At 37.4% G+C, this 18,954-nt stretch overlaps 3 pseudogenes; 2 read left to right on the top strand and 1 right to left on the bottom strand.

Moving 5' to 3' along the window:
- The first annotated feature begins 826 nt into the window (after nt 1-826).
- On the top strand, nt 827-5,487 carry LOC120197711 (annotated as a pseudogene).
- Nucleotides 5,488-14,340: 8,853 nt separating this feature from the next.
- On the top strand, nt 14,341-16,239 carry LOC120197297 (annotated as a pseudogene).
- A 204-nt stretch (nt 16,240-16,443) lies between these two features.
- LOC120197730 lies at nt 16,444-18,954 on the bottom strand (annotated as a pseudogene).

The raw sequence follows: 18,954 nt of genomic DNA, 5'->3' as shown, positions 1-18,954 counted from the left end.
TATTTTACCAAAAGATAGTTTATCTAAATATAAATTTAACCATCATAGGATAAATTACACTATAAATCATCAATCTATTATTATTTTCTTATTTTTATCATTCAAATATTTTTTTAAATACCAATATTTTACATGTTATTTTGATCATTAATCATTGAAAAATATATGTTTTTTTAAAAATTTTATATTATTTGTCTCTCATTATTTATCTCTCATTATTAATATTCTATGTATTATTTTTTTAATAATTTTATTTAAATCAATAAAGTGGTTGAAAGAAAAAATAATAGAAAAATCTATATCACAATCGCTGTTAATTTTATAACCATTGATAATTGAAGTGAAAAAACATAACGTTCTTGATGTTTTGTTAAAAAACATTATATAGTGACTAAAATAGGAAATTAATAACAGATTGCTGACTAATATCATATGACTTGACACGTTCAGACATTGCATGTTAAAACCAATAGAAGGGAATGCTGGATAGGGTTATGTAAAATCCTTGAACGCTTCTTTCTAGCAAAAGTTTTGACTGTCGATCCACGTGTCAATCGGCCGTTGATCAGCCCTTCACAGAAAAAAAACGCTACCGTTTGGCTTTTGATTTTACGTGCAATGCAATCGCGTGCATTAACGCACAGAAAACTCATATAAAACTGCAGAGATGATGACGCTTTAGCGGCATTTCGATCTTTTTCCGGGAAAGATTATTAAAGTAATAAAGAAAATCTAAACTTGTTTGGGTTTCAATTGCGAATCAATGTTCGATTGAATTCTTTATATATATAAATAGTTCTTCAAGAATCACTTTTGGTTTTAATTGATGATGAAGACTAAAAGGGCAAGGACGAGCGTGGACAAGGCGGTGGTTGATGTTTGGCAACGGGAAGTCGGGCACTCTCGACTAGGATTTTCGCCCACCGGCTTGCAGCTTCTGAGGTCTAACTCTATTCTTATCCTGGATAACCTTATTCCCGTTCTCTCTCCCCCTCTCTCTCTCTCTCTCTTGTTCTTCCACTTGTTCTCAATGGGTGAGTTTAATAGTGATCTTTTGTTAAGGAAACCGATACGGAGTTTATTATATTTATTTGTTTGTTTTCTGATTGATGGTATTTTAGCTGATATTTTTTATTTCCAACTTCAGTTTATCTGGGATCTACAAAATAACGATGGGTCTCAAATAATGATAGGAAAAGCAGTGATCTAAATGTCTTTTTTTTATTACAGAGATTTTATCAGAAATTTTTTTGATCCTTTTCTTTCAATTTTTCTTCAAGAGTATAAATATATATATTTTATAATAACTGTAATAGTCATGCTAGAAATTCCAATGCCATCACTTTCCTTTGAACTGGTATAATTGTTGTTAGTCTTATGGACTGCCATTTGATGTAATTCCGGAGTTAGGTAGCCATATTCGAGTCGGATCGAACCCAAAATGGGGGAATAGCTTTTTGCCATTTGATGTCATTGTTGATAATTAGCTTTGGTTCCTTGTGTGTTAATGTTTTTAATGGATGGATGTGATTGTTACATTGTTTTTTATTGCTAATATGGTTATAATATAAGTTTGAGACAACTTAGAGCAAATGCTTTAAAGGTGAAAATATGAACTTTTAATCTTTTTATTTGGGAATAATTTTTTATTGGTTAATTTATTTTATGTTCCCAGGATCTTGTGCTCAGACTCGAGATTTACAAAAAACTCGAAAAGCACCGAGGTTGTGTGAATGCTGTGAGCTTTAATGCTGATGGTAACATTTTAGTCACCGGCTCCGATGATAGGAGGGTTATACTATGGGATTGGGAGAGGGGGCATGCCAAGCTTACTTTCCAATCAGGCCATGTCAACAATGTTTTTCAAGCAAAAATCATGCCTTGCTCAGATGATCGCACCATGGTTACTTGTGCTGCTGATGTCCAGGTGAATTTTTATTTAGGCATGCCTTTTTTTCTAAAAAAGATTGAGGATCAATTTAGAAAGTTCCTCGAGTCTAGTGATCAATTTTCAACATGTATTTTGTCCTCTTTTGTGCAAATTTTAATGGTTTTAATGTATCACGAAAATACATTTTTTCTAACAATTGCAACCTAAGCCTTTATTAGATAATCGAATTTAATGGTCTTTTCTAACATAGATTGGTTCATAAGATTACTCCCCTCCTGGAGATAGAGTTTCTCCTCAAGCTTGAATTCAAGATAAACTAGGTGAAATGTTCCTTTCGTTACCAATAGTCGAAAGTGATGGTGGTCGTGGACCTCCACAAATTTATTCTCATTTATCAGCATCATTGGATAAATTTCTTAAGCTTCTCACCAGCATTCAATATTTTTAAAAATAATCCATCAAGTTTAGACCCATTAAACTTCTCCGGTATGAAGTTGAAGTTTTTATGGACTCTGTTTAAAGAAAATGATGGGTTGTTGGATATGAGCCTTGGAGTGGTTAATGAATGAATAAGACAAGCAAGCGAAATCAATTTTGAAGGTCATGGTTTTTGTCTAGACAGGTTTAAGAGGGTTTGATGCATAAGATAAGAAAGTGAGATCAATAGTGATTTCTACGTTTTGGTTTTGTTAATCTACCATAGTGTTACTAACCTTTTTATTAGCAATCACTTTAACGTTCCTCCTCTTTTCTAGATGCCTAAGATTTTTATGTTCTAATCTACCAATAGTATGAATTATTTCAACTCCCCTGTTGTATGGCATGTGGTGATTAGTAACTGTTACAGTTTGTTAGGCTAAATCTTAGGAATGGTATACATTGTAATTAATGTTCGATGTTACTTTACCTATTATAGGACATTTATACTTGTATATATATCCTTAATGTTGATGAATAAAATACAAGAAAGCATTCTCTATCTTATATTTTACACTAACAAAGTACCAAAATTTCTTTTAAATTGCAATACTTTTATCTTCCTCCGTTATGGGCATCATTGCATTGCATCTACTTGTACATTTTTCCTTTTAGAAGAAAAGTGAGGCTTTAATGGAAGTGGTGTGCTAAGCAGCCAACCTTTAGCATGTACGGTAACAAATAATTGTGTATACTGAATATTAAGGGATTTCTTTTTAATCCTAATTGAGAAGTGTTCCATAATTGTAGGTTCGACAAGCTCAAATTTCGGAACGAGGTGTCGAAACTAAGCTGTTGGCCAAACATCAGGGACGAGCTCATAAATTGGCCATTGAACCAGGGAGCCCTCATATATTTTACACTTGTGGTGAAGATGGATTAGTGCAGCATGTATGTTGTAGTGTTGTGTTTAACTCCAAAGTCATCATTATTTCTTTTAAATTCTTTTAGTTGATAATTTAGGGAAGATTGCAGGATTGAAGCAGCAGAAACAGTTGGTTAATTTTTTTTTATTAAGTCGATACATCCCCGAGTTGGAAAAACCTTTTGAGAACTTCAATTTCGATACCAGATTGTCTGCAATTAATTATTTTCTTACATCTCATGTTTTCTACTTATTTTTCGTATCTAATACTACCAAAAAAAGTGTCTTAAATGAAAGAACATTATCTCAACATGGAATTCTCATGTTATTTTTCTCTTATTTATGTTGTCTGATAACCTTTCCTCTAATAATCTGAGTTTCTTTACTGAATTTAATGCAGCCGACTTAGACAGCACTTTCACTTGTATTTCAGATTGATCTTAGAACGGCAGCATCTGCAGAACTTTTCACATGCCGTCCAATTGATGATAGCAGGTCTTACATGGCATTTATCCATCTCAATGCTATTGCAATCGATCCAAGGAATCCAAATCTCTTTGCAGTTGCAGGATCGGATGAATATACTCGCCTTTATGATATTCGCAAATATAAGTGGGATAGCTCAACTGATTTTGGTCAACCGGCAGATTACTTTTGTCCCCCTCATTTAATCGGTGATGATCAAGTTGGAATAACTGGCTTGGCATTTTCAGATCAGAGTGAGCTTCTCGTCTCCTACAATGATGAGTTCATCTACCTCTTTACACGGGATATGGGACTGGGGCCCAATCCGGTGCCGTCATCTCCGTTATCTACATGTAATGAAGCAAGTGAAATGGGATTTGATCACTCAGCTATGAATGCCAATGACAACGCTGTTCCTCAAGTTTATAAGGGGCATAGAAACTGTGAGACGGTGAAAGGTGTGAGCTTCTTTGGACCTAAATCTGACTTCGTGGTTAGCGGATCTGACTGTGGCCGTATATTAATTTGGAAGAAGAAAGGAGGAGAGCTCATTCGTGTTATGGAAGCAGATAAGGATGTGGTAAACTGTATCGAGTCTCATCCTCATACCACAGTTCTTGCTAGCAGCGGAATCGAGTCGGACATCAAGATATGGACTCCAAAGGATATTGATAAACCTACTCTTCCCATAAATGTTGAACAGGTATGTCTTGTCCTTCTAATCTCCCATAGAAACAAAAATATCAAGAAGAAAATAACACCGTATTACAATTTGGGTTATCGACAAGGTAGCTTATGACATCAAACGCATTTTGCTTCATAAACATGCTGCTGACTCGGGGAAAACGATGGAAACATCGAACATCCGTATTTACTTCTGATCTTTCCTAGAAACATTTATTTATGATTTGCTTCTAGATATAGAGGTACCTGTTACAGTAAGGTTTTGGTATTTTAGTTCTTAAATGAGCCATTGTGACGTTGTGAGTGTAGGGGCGAGGGTTTCGGATTTCGACTTGCGATTTAGTAACAAAGGTCCAATGGCTTTTAGTAGGGTTTTCTTTAGTTTTACTTTGAGATAAACTACTTCGTAATCGCACTCAGTTGAGCCATCATGGAATTGAATTCTGCAAATAGTGTGAAATCCAACATGTATTTGTCGATGCTGAGGTACCTTAACCGAATGGTTCCGAAACAAGCTCTTTAAAGATGACATGATGATATATGACAAGCTGAGGAGTTGATCTCTCAGCCATTACTTTGCAAATGGTTCCGAAACAAACTCTCTTTCCTTTGTTGTCTTTTAGAAGTTTTTCCTGATTATGATGACTATGAGGCTGACGACGAGGAAGATGACATGATGATAATAGCAATGACGGCGTTAAAAAGTTTCTCCGTAGTTAAGAATCAATGCTTATTGTTAATGACGATCGCAATGATTGTAATTGTGCACTTTTTTGCGTCCAGTTCAAACCGAAACCTAGGAGTTGGATGCACCGATTTTCTTCACCTCAGGACCTGATGTTGCACTTGTTTTCGATGCGAAGGTGGGATAGTAGACCGGAACGGAGAAAGCTCGTCGTCAGCAGTGAGCCAGGAACTTCTACAGCTTATATTGACATTCAATGCCAATAGTGATGCTTCGGATGAAGGTGGGAATGCCTCCGGTCCGGAGGACATGTTTTGTTGAATGATGATGCATGCATTCATGGCAACCTGCAACCATGCTTTAGTAAATTGTACATAACATAGGGCTTTCAACTACATTCACAATTTCTTTTATTTATTTCCACTTTGTTTTCATTAAGATTATGTTTAACTTCTCTCGTTTATTCTTAACATGGTTTCCCATGGAACACAATCACTATGGCTTTATGTATTTGCCATTAATGGGTAGGGATGGGCACGGCTTGCTCTTCATTTATGTTTCATTCGTTTCGAATTTTGAGCTGAAAATTAGTTCGGTTTAAAACGATACGAATAATTTTTCTGCAGAAAAAAATGTATATAAGAGAGATTATAATAATTATTTTTAATAGAAGGGTATTACGGTAATTGTCAATAGTTATTAGCTTGATTGGTCTCTTTAAATAATAATTAAGTGGTCTGATTAATAGTTATTAGTTTGATTGGTCTTGTTTAAATAATTAAGTGATTTGATTAATAGAATTAAAAATCAATGATTAAATTTGAATCCTCATAATTAAATAATCATGAATATAGTTTACAAAATAAAAATAAAATTAATATTTAATATTTAAAATAAAAAAATTGATTGCATCTCCAAAGTCCACCGACCCATTGAGTCACTCTCATGAGAGAAAAAGATGTATGAAAGGCATGATGTGAAATGTCGAGAGACCCTCGAAGTTTCCATAAAATTTATGCTAATAAACACACCAAATCAATTGCCTTAATCCTCTTGAATGCGACTCCTCTGACGTGGCTATCCATCCTTCCATTATTTTCTATTTGGACATATAACCATATCTTAGCTTTCGTATTCAAATATATTTAAAATCGAATATAATTTATCAAGTGGACTTAAAAGTAAAAAATATATTTTTTCAAGGTTCGAGATTCGAACAACTACATCGGTAGGATGTATACGTTGTTAATTGGTTTAAAAAATCTTAAATATATACAACATTATAATTATCCTAGACTATTAAAAAAAAGTTCAATATGTTTGGGTAAACTACTTATTTGGTAACCACATATTACTTAGTTTTTGTTTGTCACGTAATTATCTTTTTTTAAAATCATATCTAACGCTATGTTTTGGTTACTCGTCGTTTAAAAAAATAACTGTGATTAACGTAATATTTTTTATTTTTCAATGTTGGCGTGGCATTAATTTTTTAATGGTTGATGACTAAAACAAAATGTAACGTTAAGTATAATTTTAAAATAAATAATAGTTGAGTGACCAAAACAGAAACTAAATAATTGATGGGTGACCAAATAAGTAGTTTACCCAATATATTTATATTTTACATTGGCTTTCAAATCTTAATAAGAGAATTAATATAATTAAGATAAAATATTTGATCAAATCAAATTATACTAATGGCATTTTGGTTTAATAGTAACTTACTAACTTTAAAACATTAAAATGAATTAATATATTCACATGTGTCGATATTAATTTGATGACCAAAGAAAATAACATGAGAGCCCACATTCAGTATCATTTGCAATATTGATCAAAAGGTAAAAATCTTAGAGTTTAAGTGACTCTAATACAAATTCTAAAACAATTGATGATCAAAGTAAAAATATATTAAAACTTTAGTAACTATCACTATAATTTACCATTTATTTATTTATTTATTTTAATAGAAGTCACTAGTCTTATTAAAAAAAGAAATATCCAAAATTATAATAAGGGTTTACAATTATCCTCCCTATAACATTGAAACTAGTCATTTAGATCATATAAAGACCATACATAGAAAATGTTAAAAATCCAACAAAAAGGCTCAAACAAAAATTAAATATAAACAAATCTGATTGTATGAACAAACGAACCATAAAAGGAATTTAAGCTATTGAAAGACCTATGAGAATCACAAATTAGGGTCGAACGCCGTCAAAATCTATTTATAATCTGAAGGTCCATAGTAAAGAAGATCAATAATATTACAAATAAACGTCATCTTAATCAATTGTGACGTCATTAAATCAAATCTAAGAAAATATAAAATAAAAAGAACGATCAAACGACTGAGAAAAGACAAAAATATGCTACAAAGGCAAAAAAAAAAGTATCACAATAGTAAAATTATTCTTATTAAAAATTTAAAAAAAAATTGACGGTCGACAACTGAAAAAATTAATCCGACCTATAAACAACGACACAAACTCTAAAAACGAGAGAGAGAGAGAGAGCTGTTAGGGCGAAGCCTCGTATTAGCCATTTATTTATAATTACAAATCCAACCGAATAATTAAATTAGTAATTAGCTTTAACAACTTGGACAACAAAGCTGGACCAACCATCAAAGCTTTCATAAAGAAAATGACAATGACGAATCATATATTATATCAACAAAATCACAATTAATTAGTCCCTCCTCAAATTATGTTCAACCGTCCAACGTTCAATATTCAATAACATTTTCTTGTGTTTTTCCACATGCATAAGAAAAACAATAACCAAAAAAAAAGAAGCTAAATGATCATTTTATAAGTTGTAAAAGTTTAATGTTCAAAATGATTATTTAATCATAGTTCACTGACTTCTAATTACTTTACCCAAGAATAGTGAATTCAATCAACTTTATCTTCGTCGTCATTGATCACCGCTTCCCCCGACTGCAAAATCACCTCCTTGACGTTCCTCAAAAACGACGTCGAATATCCACATAAAGCACCCACATTCGCGGCAACACATTTCCTTAAGCCTCCCGAGCAAACCCTTTTCACAGGCCGGCGGCGGACTACCGACGGGCTGCAAATAAGCCAACGCAGCGTGCTTAAGGAGCGGGTTCTTGATGGGAATCTCATGCCAACTCGAGTTATCGCCTGTCGTGCTCGTCGTCGGAGAACAGATCACCGGACTCGACGACCCCCGCGGCAACAAATCTTTCAAGCTAGTGTAAGAACCAGACTGTACTTTCGCCATCTCCACGTCGGAAAACTGAGATGAACCAAAGCCGTTGTGTGAGAAAAAACTCAGTGAAGACGACCGAGAGCTTGTTGAAGAAGAGTGACGGTTGCCTCCTTCGTTTGTATTTGAATTTGGATCTTCAATTATGGGATTATCGGTTTCCATGAATCAACAATGAAAAACAAAAACAAGAGAAAAATTTTCTGGGAAAAATGACAGAGAGAGCTGATGTTTTAAGGTTGCCGGGGAAGCGGAGGAGGAAAACTAAGGATAACTCACGCGAGAGATAGAGCGTTTAGTCAAAACGCACCAGTACATTAGAGACATCCGGTGAGCAGAGCACTAGCGACGCTCGTATAGCTATACCTGCGCGTGGGGAAAAGCCGAAGACATTTTTGGTTTTTAGCGACGTTTTAAAGTACACCGTCACTGAAAGTGGAAGTATCTAATTTTTCTACTTTTGAATAGAAACAAAAAGATGAGCAATTAGGGTAAAAAAATGTTGTTTTACATGCGGGGATTAAGGTATCATTGATTTTAACGGATTAACTAAATAAATGATCTTTTTGGAATGGAGAATCTTTATATGGATAATATTATATTTCATATAATTTACATTTCATTTGACTTGGTCTAAATCCTAATTGTATTTTTTTTAAAAGAAAAACAAATATATCTCAATAATTGTCTCCATCAAACGTTGGGGCCTAAACATAATTTCAATGTTAATGTTTATTAATATGTTACCAATAGAGAATCATTAAACGATATTAGTAATAAAATAAAATATTATTACTTTTAAAAAATTTATATTATAATAATTATGTTTATAGTGCATACGCCTTATAAGTAATTATATATAATGTGTATACATGTGAATGGTTAAAAAATCTGAATAACTATTGTCAAATTATCAAAAAAATATTTTAAAGAATGAAATTTTCATTTTTGAACTAGAAGAAACTTATGAAGGATTATATTGAACCATTGTGGAGTCTTAAGTCCATTTCTGTTCCTAAAGAAATCCAAAGCCCGATGGAACTCAGGAACTGGTTTTATTCTTCATTTTTCTCTTGCAATCCTTTCTACTTGGAAACAAAAAATTAGTCTGTGATTTACTCATTTGAAGGAGAAATAAATCTCTCTATGAAAAATAAATTCTAAAACAGAAGAGTGTTTCTTTGCTTTTTCGAGAAACAAATAACTGTAAAATATAGAAATATGGGGAATTATGTATTGTCAATTGAGCATCACCTAGACTCCAGTTTTTTTCTTTTGTGATCTGATACCAAGTATTCATTTTTCTCGAAAAACCCAGTTTTGTACCTCGTACGATCAGAAAAAACATTTTCAAAGAGACGACGACCCGTGATAAGCTGGTCTTTTCGTCACGTTTCACTCTTGCTGAATGCCGACACACCTCCTTGCCTCTCGGCTAAGACTATTGTCAACTCCCCCCAGAAGAACAAATGGAAAAGGAATGTAATTGCAGCCATTTCGTCATTCCTCTTACATGTTTAGTTTCAATGCTTTGCGCTTTCTGATTCCATAATTATGGGATTTTCTGGGTTCTTTTAGTTATAAATATACCCATTTTATGGTTCTTTTAACTTCAATGTCTAGGCCCTTTTTGATCTCACAATTTTAGGATTTTCTGTATTAGAGGTATATGCATGTACGTATGAATTCATGTATCCATGCGAGTGGTGTAATCTGTGTAAATGGCAGTTAGATGTTAGGAGTCTGTTAAGGGTTGGTTATGTTGTTAGTGTGGTTGTAACTGTTTATACTTCTTGTATAAAGAGCCTGCATAATGAGCAGCTCATTGTATGCTTGTATTGATGAATATACTTCTGTTTAGTTGAAGAGTAGTATCTCAATATGGTATCAGTCGCCGACGGTTCTGGTAATTTTGAAGCATTTTTTTTTCTTTCCGTGCTAGTACAGTTCTTGTTAGTATGGATCTTGCAATTAGAGGAGCGAAGAATTTCTCGAACAAGAAGGTTGGTATCGTCTTGGATGAGACAACTTCTTGTTGTGGAAGCAGCATATTCTGTTTACGATCCGGAGTCATCGTCTTGAACGGCTTTTAACCGGAGCCATGATTCCTCCACCAGAAACTGTGGTAGATGAAGGTGGTGTGGAACGTGTTAATGACAACTATAAGAGTTTATTGTACAAGATAGTGTTGTAGCTTTTGGCTGCTTTCAACCATCAGCCCTCACCTCCTTCCTTAGTTCGTGAGAGCAGAAACCGTGCAGCAGTTTGGCAAACAGTGCTGCAATTCTTTGCAAATAGGTCGACAACCTTAATGAACCTTCATTACAAGCTTCACTCGTTGAAGAAGGGTGGGGATAACATGAGTGTCTACCTTACACGAGTAAAAGAGGTGTGTGATGCGCTTGCCTCATGTGGGAGTGCTATCTCCCATGTTGAACATTGTTACAATCTTGAAAGGGTTGCCTCGTGAATACCAACCTTTCATGGCCATTTTAACAACTATGAAAGAAACGTTGTCTTTAGATAGCATTTATACAATGCTAATGGATGCAAAGTCACAACTGGCAGGTTTTGATGAACAAACTGATTTACTGCCAGTGAGTGCAAATCTAGCACAGGGCAGTACAAGTCGAGGACATTTCAATGGTTCTAATCGCCAAGACTATAGGCCAAGTCAGTCTTCTCCTGGACCTGGTATGAGAAACCATGGCAGGGGGCGTGGACGAACCCGATTACAATGCCAACTATGTGGCAAGCTTGGACATTTAGTCGATCGTGCTGACATCGATATGATGAGGAATTCACTTGTAGTAACTGATGGCTATGGTTCGACTAAAGAAGGTCCAGTGAGTTCGCGCTATAATTCTGGGAAAACTAGTTCATACTGTGAACACTGTTCTAAAGGATGTATGGATGGTTCTTCTTTGAGCACACAACCATAGGAAAAATGGTTACTGCAGCTGCTGATCAATGGGCAGTGGACTCGGGGGCGACACACCACGTTACTCCGGATACGTCTAATATGATAAGCCAATATGAATTTCTTGGGCCAGGTAAGCTAACTGTTGGTAATGGAGTAGCACTTGGTATTGATAGCATTGGCAAAGCTGTTTTATCTTCTACTTCACGTGTATTGATGCTAAATGAACTCTTACATGTCCCGCATATAACCAAAAATCTTCTCTCGGTCTCTAAGCTTGCTAGGATAATAGAGTCTTTCTTGAATTCCATGCAACGAAATGCTATGTTCGTTATGAAGCGACTGACAAGTCTCATTGAGTGGTAAAGAGGCAGATGGGTTTGTACTCCTTTGAAAAGCCTGTACAGTAAACAAAGGTGATGTCAATGTAGTTTCAAAGTCTCTACCCGTAGCTGAGTTGTGGCACATGCGACTAGGTCATCCCTCGTTTGACACTCTCAACAAAATAGCAAAGGTTCTTGATGTAAAACTCTCGTTTGATGTTAACAAAACTTGTGCTGCCTGTCATGTAGGCAAAAGTCACAAACTGCCATTTGTGCAATCTGTTACTGAATACAACTCTCCTTTTCAACTTGTACATACTGATTTGTAGGGGCCTCCTCATATTTCCTCAAATGGTTTTCGCTACTACATATCGTTCGTTGATGCTTATACTCGATATACATGGCTTTATCTACTTCGCACAAAATCTCAAGTTGTTATAGCGTTTCATTTGTTTCATAAAATGATACATACACAATTTGGAGTGCCCATCAAAGCAGTCCAAAGTGACTGGGGAGGGGAATTTAGATCTTTTACTGATACTTTAGCCAAGGCTGGCATTGTTCACAGGTTAACATGCCCGCATACGTCTGAGCAAAATGGCAAGGTTGAAAGGAGACATCGACACTTGGTTGAGCTGGCACTAGTGTTGTTGTCGCAAGCCTCAATGCCCATTAAATTCTGGTCATATGCTATGACTACTGCAGTAAGTGTTGTCAACAAGCTACCAAAAAAAGTTCTTCAAGGAGTTTCTCCATTTGAGAAGTTGTATGGTAAACAACCGGATTACAACATGCTTAAAGTCTTTGGATGTTTATGTTTTCCCCACCTTCGATCGTTTCAGAGGCACAAGTTGGACTTTCGATCTCAGCCCTGTACATACCTAGGTGTGAGTCCACAACATAAAGGGCATCAATGCCTAGCTCAAGATGGTCGTATATATATATCGAGGCATGTGATGTTTAATGAATGGTCATTTCCTTTTAAAGGAAAATGCAACCTCTCATCTAATGCTGATAAAAATATGTACTGCCCCCAGGAACTTGAAATTGTTTCAAATATCAGATTGCTTCAAAATGTGCAAGGTGACAGTCAAGGTAACAATAATCAAAATGTTAATGAATTTCTGGAGAGTTCATCACCATAGTGTGAGGAGAATGCTAATACGCATAGAGAGCCTGATCTACACATGGAGGACAATGCTGACTTACATGGTAGCAGTAGTAGTCACGTTGAACAGCACTCAGGATAACTAAATAATGAGGTTGGCGATACTCATGAAGAACATACTGTTAAACCTCTCGAAGAACATGGTGATGCAAGTAGCAGTGGTCAAACAGCAGTGCAAGAATCGAGTGAACTAGATGAAACACATCAGCTGCAGAATGTTCATCCAATGTTGACAAGAGTAAATGCGGTGTTTTTAAACCAAAGACATTCTCAAGTCACTTTGACAGTGCAGTACCTACGACTATAAAGGAAGAAATGCAGTCTTCAGAATGGAAGAATGATGCTCATGCTGAAATTGGTGCATTACAAAAGAATGAGATATGTACACTGGTTAAGCTTCCACCTGGATGAACTGCAATTGGCTGCAAGCGGTTGTTTAAGGTCAAACATAATCCTGATGGCTCAATTCTTTGGTACAAGGCTCGGTTAGTGGCTAAGGGGTTCACACAAGTTCCAGGACATGATTTCTGCGATACCTTCAGTCTAGTGGTTAAGTTCAGCACAGTGAATGTAATTCTCACCATGGCAGTGTCTAATGCTTGGGAGCTGAGACATATAGACATAAACAATGCTTTTCTCAACGGAGACCTTAAGGATGACTTGTTTATGCAACAACCACTTGGTTTTGAGCAGGTGTCTGATGATGGTTCCATCATGGTGTGCAAACTGCAGAAGGCCCTGTATGGTTTGAAGCATGCACCTCGCAATTGGCACTCCAAGTTAAAAGAAGTATTACTGGAAATAGGGTTTCATGTATCATGGGCAGACTCATCCTTGTTCTTTAAAGGCAGCAGCAGTGATCGAGTGTATTTGTTAGTGTATGTAGATGACATACTGATCACGAGAGGGTCACCAAATAGAGTCAAAACAGTTGTTGATATGCTGCAAGATAGATTTTCCCTCAAGGACTTGGGTGCGTTAAGCTACTTTCTTTGCATTGAAGTGTTAAGGACCAGCAACTCACTTGTTCTTAGCCAGAGGAAGTTCGCGATAGAATTACTGGAAAAAGCTGGCATGAAAACAGCTGATGCATGTTCTACGCCCATGACATTGGCTTGCAAATTGACTCGCAAAGAAGGAGATTTGTTAGAGGATGCAAGCGAATATAGGAGCATAGTGGGCTCACTTCTTTATCTTTGTCATACTCGGCCTGATTTATCCTTGAGTGTGGGAAAAGTAGCTCAGTTTATGCATGCTCCCCGAGTGACACACCTTGCTGCAGTGAAAAGAATTCTTCGGTACCTAGCTGGTACTATAAACTATGGGTTTCAATTTTCTCCAGTTGACAACAGAGTGGTAATCTCAGCCTTTGCTGATGTTGACTGGGGTGCTAACAGGATGATCGAAGGTCAGTTTCAGGTTATGGAGTGTTCATAGGCAAATGCCTTGTTGCGTGGAATTCGAAGAAGCAACGTTCAGTGTCAAGAAGCACCATGGAAGCAGAATACAAAAGTGTGGCAGATGTCGCAGCTGAAGTTACATGGATCAGCACGTTGCTAACTGATCTAGGCATACAACAGTAAGGAAAATCAGTGATTTGGTGTGACAACACTAGTGCAATGGCTATGAGTGCCAATCCAATATATCATGCACAATCCAAGCATGTAGAATTGGATGTGCATTTTGTAAGGGAAAAGGTGGCTGCTGGGCATATTTGTGTCAATTATGTACCAGCTGCACATCAAGTGGTTGATGGGTTCACCAAACCCCTGTCAAAAGAGGCATTTGAAGAATTTTGCTAGAAGGTGTGCTTGTGCAGCGATGAAGGAAGGAAGGAGAAGATGTAGGGGGAATATTAGAGGTATATGCATGTACGTATGAATATGCATGTATGCATGTGAGTGGTGTAATCTGTGTAAATGGCAGTTAGCTGTTAGGAGTCTATTAAGGGTTGGTTATGCTGTTAGCGTGGTTGTAACTGTTTATACTTCTTGTATAAAGAGCCTGCATAATGAGCCGCTCATTGTATGCTTGTATTGATGAATATACTTGTGTTTAGTTGAAGAGTAGTATCTCAATATTCTGGGTGCTTTTGAGTTCTAAAGGTACATTCTTTTTTGCACTTTTAGCTTCAATGTCCTGCACTTTTTGACATCACAATTCTGGGATTTTTGAGTTTTTTTAATTTCTAAATGTACCCTTTCATTTCATTGATTATTACTTGTTTTTGTCTTCAATTGTATATGATATTGAGAAGCTTTGCTCATGCTATAATTGGTCTGGTCCTATGAATACCACACTTTTTCTGTGTGTTTAGATTTGAATGTTGTCTGCAGAAACAGAGAAACTTAATACCAAAGCGGCTGGCTGAAAGGGCGGATCCGAGCCAATGGCGCCGAGTACTTTCAGGTCTCAGGGATCCTTTTGTCATTGAAGATAGTGTTAAAGCAGCTGGTCCTCTTTTAGCTCTCCTTGGTTTTTTGCTAGTTCCAATTGTATGGAGCATTTCGGAGGCACTAGTAACGGCCAGATAAGGCAAAATGTTCCCGGAGAATGGCGGCTTTGTTGTCTGGGTCTCACCGGCCTTATGTCTTTACTGGGGTTTCCAACATGGATGAAATGGCTAAGTGGGGTTACCGATAATGCGTTTGTCCGGTTTTATTTATCTGTTACCTGAAATCAGCGATCCCAGAATTGGAACGATGTCTGCCGAGGACGATAGCGGTGTTGGCTTTAACCGTAGTTCTCACTTATATGAGCTAAAGAGGGTTTAACCATTGTGGGATGGGTGACAACATTTTCATAGGATTTGCAGCGATTCCGAGATCGAACCCTTCGAGATTGAAACCAGAGTTTATTCTTGAATACTCTCTTTTGGAATCTGTATTATTGGGACCCCGTTAATACTCTTGCTGGTGAGGTCGAGAATCCGAGCAAGACACTTTCGAAATCACTTTTTATACTCTTTTGTTGGTCATTTCGGGACCTTTTCTCTTTAGATTGGCACCGGTGCAGTTCTGCTCGTTCGTGAGCTACCCATGGATATTTCTGACATTTGCTAAAATGCTTGGAGGTGTCTGGAATGCTAATATGGGTTCAAGCAGCAGCCGCTCTATCAAACACGGGGATGTTTCTTGCCGAGATGAGTAGCAATTCGTTCCAGCTAAGAGGGATTGGCGACTCGAGGGATGCTTCCCGTGCTTTTCACAGAGAGGTCTCATTATGGATCTCATTCCCCACATCTGGTGTTATACTGCTGTCTAGGATGAGACTCCAGTAGATCATGGCAGCTGCGAACTGTTTTGGAATGATCATGGAGTTTATAGCATTAGTTAAGCTAAGCATATATCATCCAGCGGAATCAAGGCCGTACAAGATTCTCGTGGGCACGGTCGAATTGGTTATAATGTGCATCCTGCCAACACTTATGATTCTTGTGGGTTTAGCCTCTGCATCTTTCAAGTCATGGTAATTAGCATAGTAGCAGCGATAATTGGGCTTGCTTGAACCCATGTTAGCAACCAGACAACCATGATTATCATTCTGCCTACCAGTAGTGTTAAAAAATAACATGTTTCACTACGGACATACAATATAACCAGAATGAAGTTTGCTTCCGACCTGTTTGCCGAAGCCCTCCACTGTTTTCAAATCCATAGGATGTAACAGTATTGGTGTTTCTCTAAGAGTGAAAAGATATTAACAATGTCACATGCACCAAGTGAAGAAAGAAAGGAGACTATCATCAATTAAATGAAGACATAGGAAACTATCCCAGGTATTCTTTAGTTCTTTCAAAGTGTTTCGACACAAGCTAAATGCAGTTACAGTGTACCTTAAGGAGTTGAAGGCTCGGTCCTCGTATTGGTTCGGGAAGCTACTCGATATTCATTCGAGAAACTGATACAACAGAGAAAAACATGTGTTGCATGATCAGGTCATGCCGAATCTGATGGCGTGGTACAAGGGGCCAGAGTATTAGGAGGCAAGTTACTTCCGCCCCTCTGACAGATAGGTTTGGACCCTTTATGGAGCTAGCCCTGCTCACAAGGTTCGAGTCGAGGAACAGCACAATTACTGTGATATCATCATGGAAATGCCGACGGACACCACGGTCAATCTTCTTCAAGTCAGAATACCGCATTTCTCTCTTTTTCGCTGCTTCGTGTAGAGCAGTTCTTACCAGCCTCCGTGCACTTCCCTGCACAAAAAATCCAAAGATTAATTGCATATATGTAATCATTTCATCTCATCGGTTGAACAGTCATGACTTTGCATGTATACAAGAATAAATGACCGTTTTTCGAGGCTTAAACTTACACTTCGTGAATGCTTTTGAACTATATCGACAGCTTCTTGATTGCTCAGGTGCTCCCATAGCCCATCAGATGCAAATATCACAAATTTATCATGTGGCAGCAGCTTGTGCACTGATATCGACGGCTCTGCACTCAATATCGGCTTTTTGAAAGGTTCACGTAGACGAAATTTGGGTAATAAAGGTTCTCTGTTGAACTCAGCCTTCTTCAAATATACATCGCCGATTGATCGGGAAATCTGAAAGGTCGAGAATTCTATTAGTTAAACATTTGTTTTCAGAAGGTAAGCATGAGTAGGCAAAACATTGACCCGGGTTCATGTCTTTATCGAACAACAGTGAAACCAAACTTCCCAAATACTTAAAAAAGGGCAAGCTCTATAGTGCTCAAATTGAACAAGAACTTGTTCAAGCTATCAAATAACTTTGCATAGCGAAAAACTTACCTGTATAATACCTTTTACGCGCCATACATTGTGCTTCAGAACAACAATTTGCGAGTCATCAGGGTGCAACAATTGCAGCTCCTTTCTCACGGACTCTATGCATGCGTTATGCTCCTCCGACAGCTGACTGGCTAGATACTCTCCCGTTCCCTTACAGCTCTCCCCAAAACGGCACGCGAATCACCAAGGTTGGCAACGTAAAGGTTGCTGCCACATATAACACCGACCAGGCAGCAGGATCCGACAGCCGCAATTTGTGGGCTCATAGGCCATTGTTTGGCAACAAGAGACGTAAACCCCTCTTCCGTCGCTTGACATGCTTTTCGTATTACATCAACGGACATTGTCTGTTGCTCAGACGCAAACCCTGAAACATAACAAGTAAATCGGAATAACAAAAGTATCATAGGGTACTGGCTCAAATGTACTCAAACAACCAGAGAAGGCGGCGGCTTACGCTTGAGATGTTGCAAGAGATGAACATTGATGTAGCGCGAAGTCTCCGGCCCACCATGCCCGTCGTATACGCCAACAAAAGTGCCATAGGGTCCTGACTCGTGTGAACTCAAACAACCAGACTCAAGCTGGCTCTGATCTTCAATCAAACTGTTGGCCTGAACCACCGCCATCGAGAACTCGCCGCTAATATGCTGTCCGGTATCCTTGTACCACAAAAGCCCATCTTGACAGCCGGCGGCATCTGTACTTTTGCGAACGTGTCGATCCGATTTCGGCCAGAAACAGGACCTAAAGAGGTTCATCAACCCTGATAACATCCCTCATCTCATCCATAAAACCTCCAAAATCATCCTCATCTAAACGACTGAAAATTTAACCAAATCCCAGAAGAAAAACAAACTGCTAGCCGAATCCTCCTTTGCTTTCTCAACACAACAATGGAACACTAGAGCAATAACATCAACAACAAAGAACCATACAGTTTGATAACTAATCAGATCAAATCAATGATGCAGAAGAAAATCAACAGAAAAACAAAGGGTATTTTTGAAACAAAAGAATCAGTCAAAGCTCGCTTCTCTTTTCAACAAAGTAGTTGGTCAGCAATTAGAATATCCAGAAGGTCTCATGTTTGACATTGAGAACTTTGAAAAGAAGAGCTTACCTTTTAGTTTGAGAAGGATCTGGGAATAGAAAAGGGAAAATTTCATTTCACCATGGAATTTGGAATCTGCAGATCTATGGATCAATCAAACTGAAGATTTAGAAGAAAAATAATTATGGGTTTTGGTTGGTTTCAACTACTGATCAGAGAAATGACATGGATGAATTTCATTTTTGTTTTGTTTTTCCTGAGAAAAGAGAAGATTTTGGTATGGTCCCCAACAACTTATCTATAAAAGAAACAAAACCCTCGCTTTTCTATCTGTCTCTCTTGTTTCTCCCTCTAAATTCTCAGCAGACAATGACCCATGAAAGACCAACAGTGAGAGCTTGAAGCCAGCTAAGCA

The sequence above is a fragment of the Hibiscus syriacus genome, unplaced genomic scaffold (genome assembly GCF_006381635.1).
Source record: "Hibiscus syriacus cultivar Baekdansim isolate YM2019G1 unplaced genomic scaffold, ASM638163v2 tig00117048_pilon, whole genome shotgun sequence".
NCBI lineage: Eukaryota > Viridiplantae > Streptophyta > Magnoliopsida > Malvales > Malvaceae > Hibiscus > Hibiscus syriacus.
This window is presented reverse-complemented; position numbering and strand designations above follow the sequence as displayed.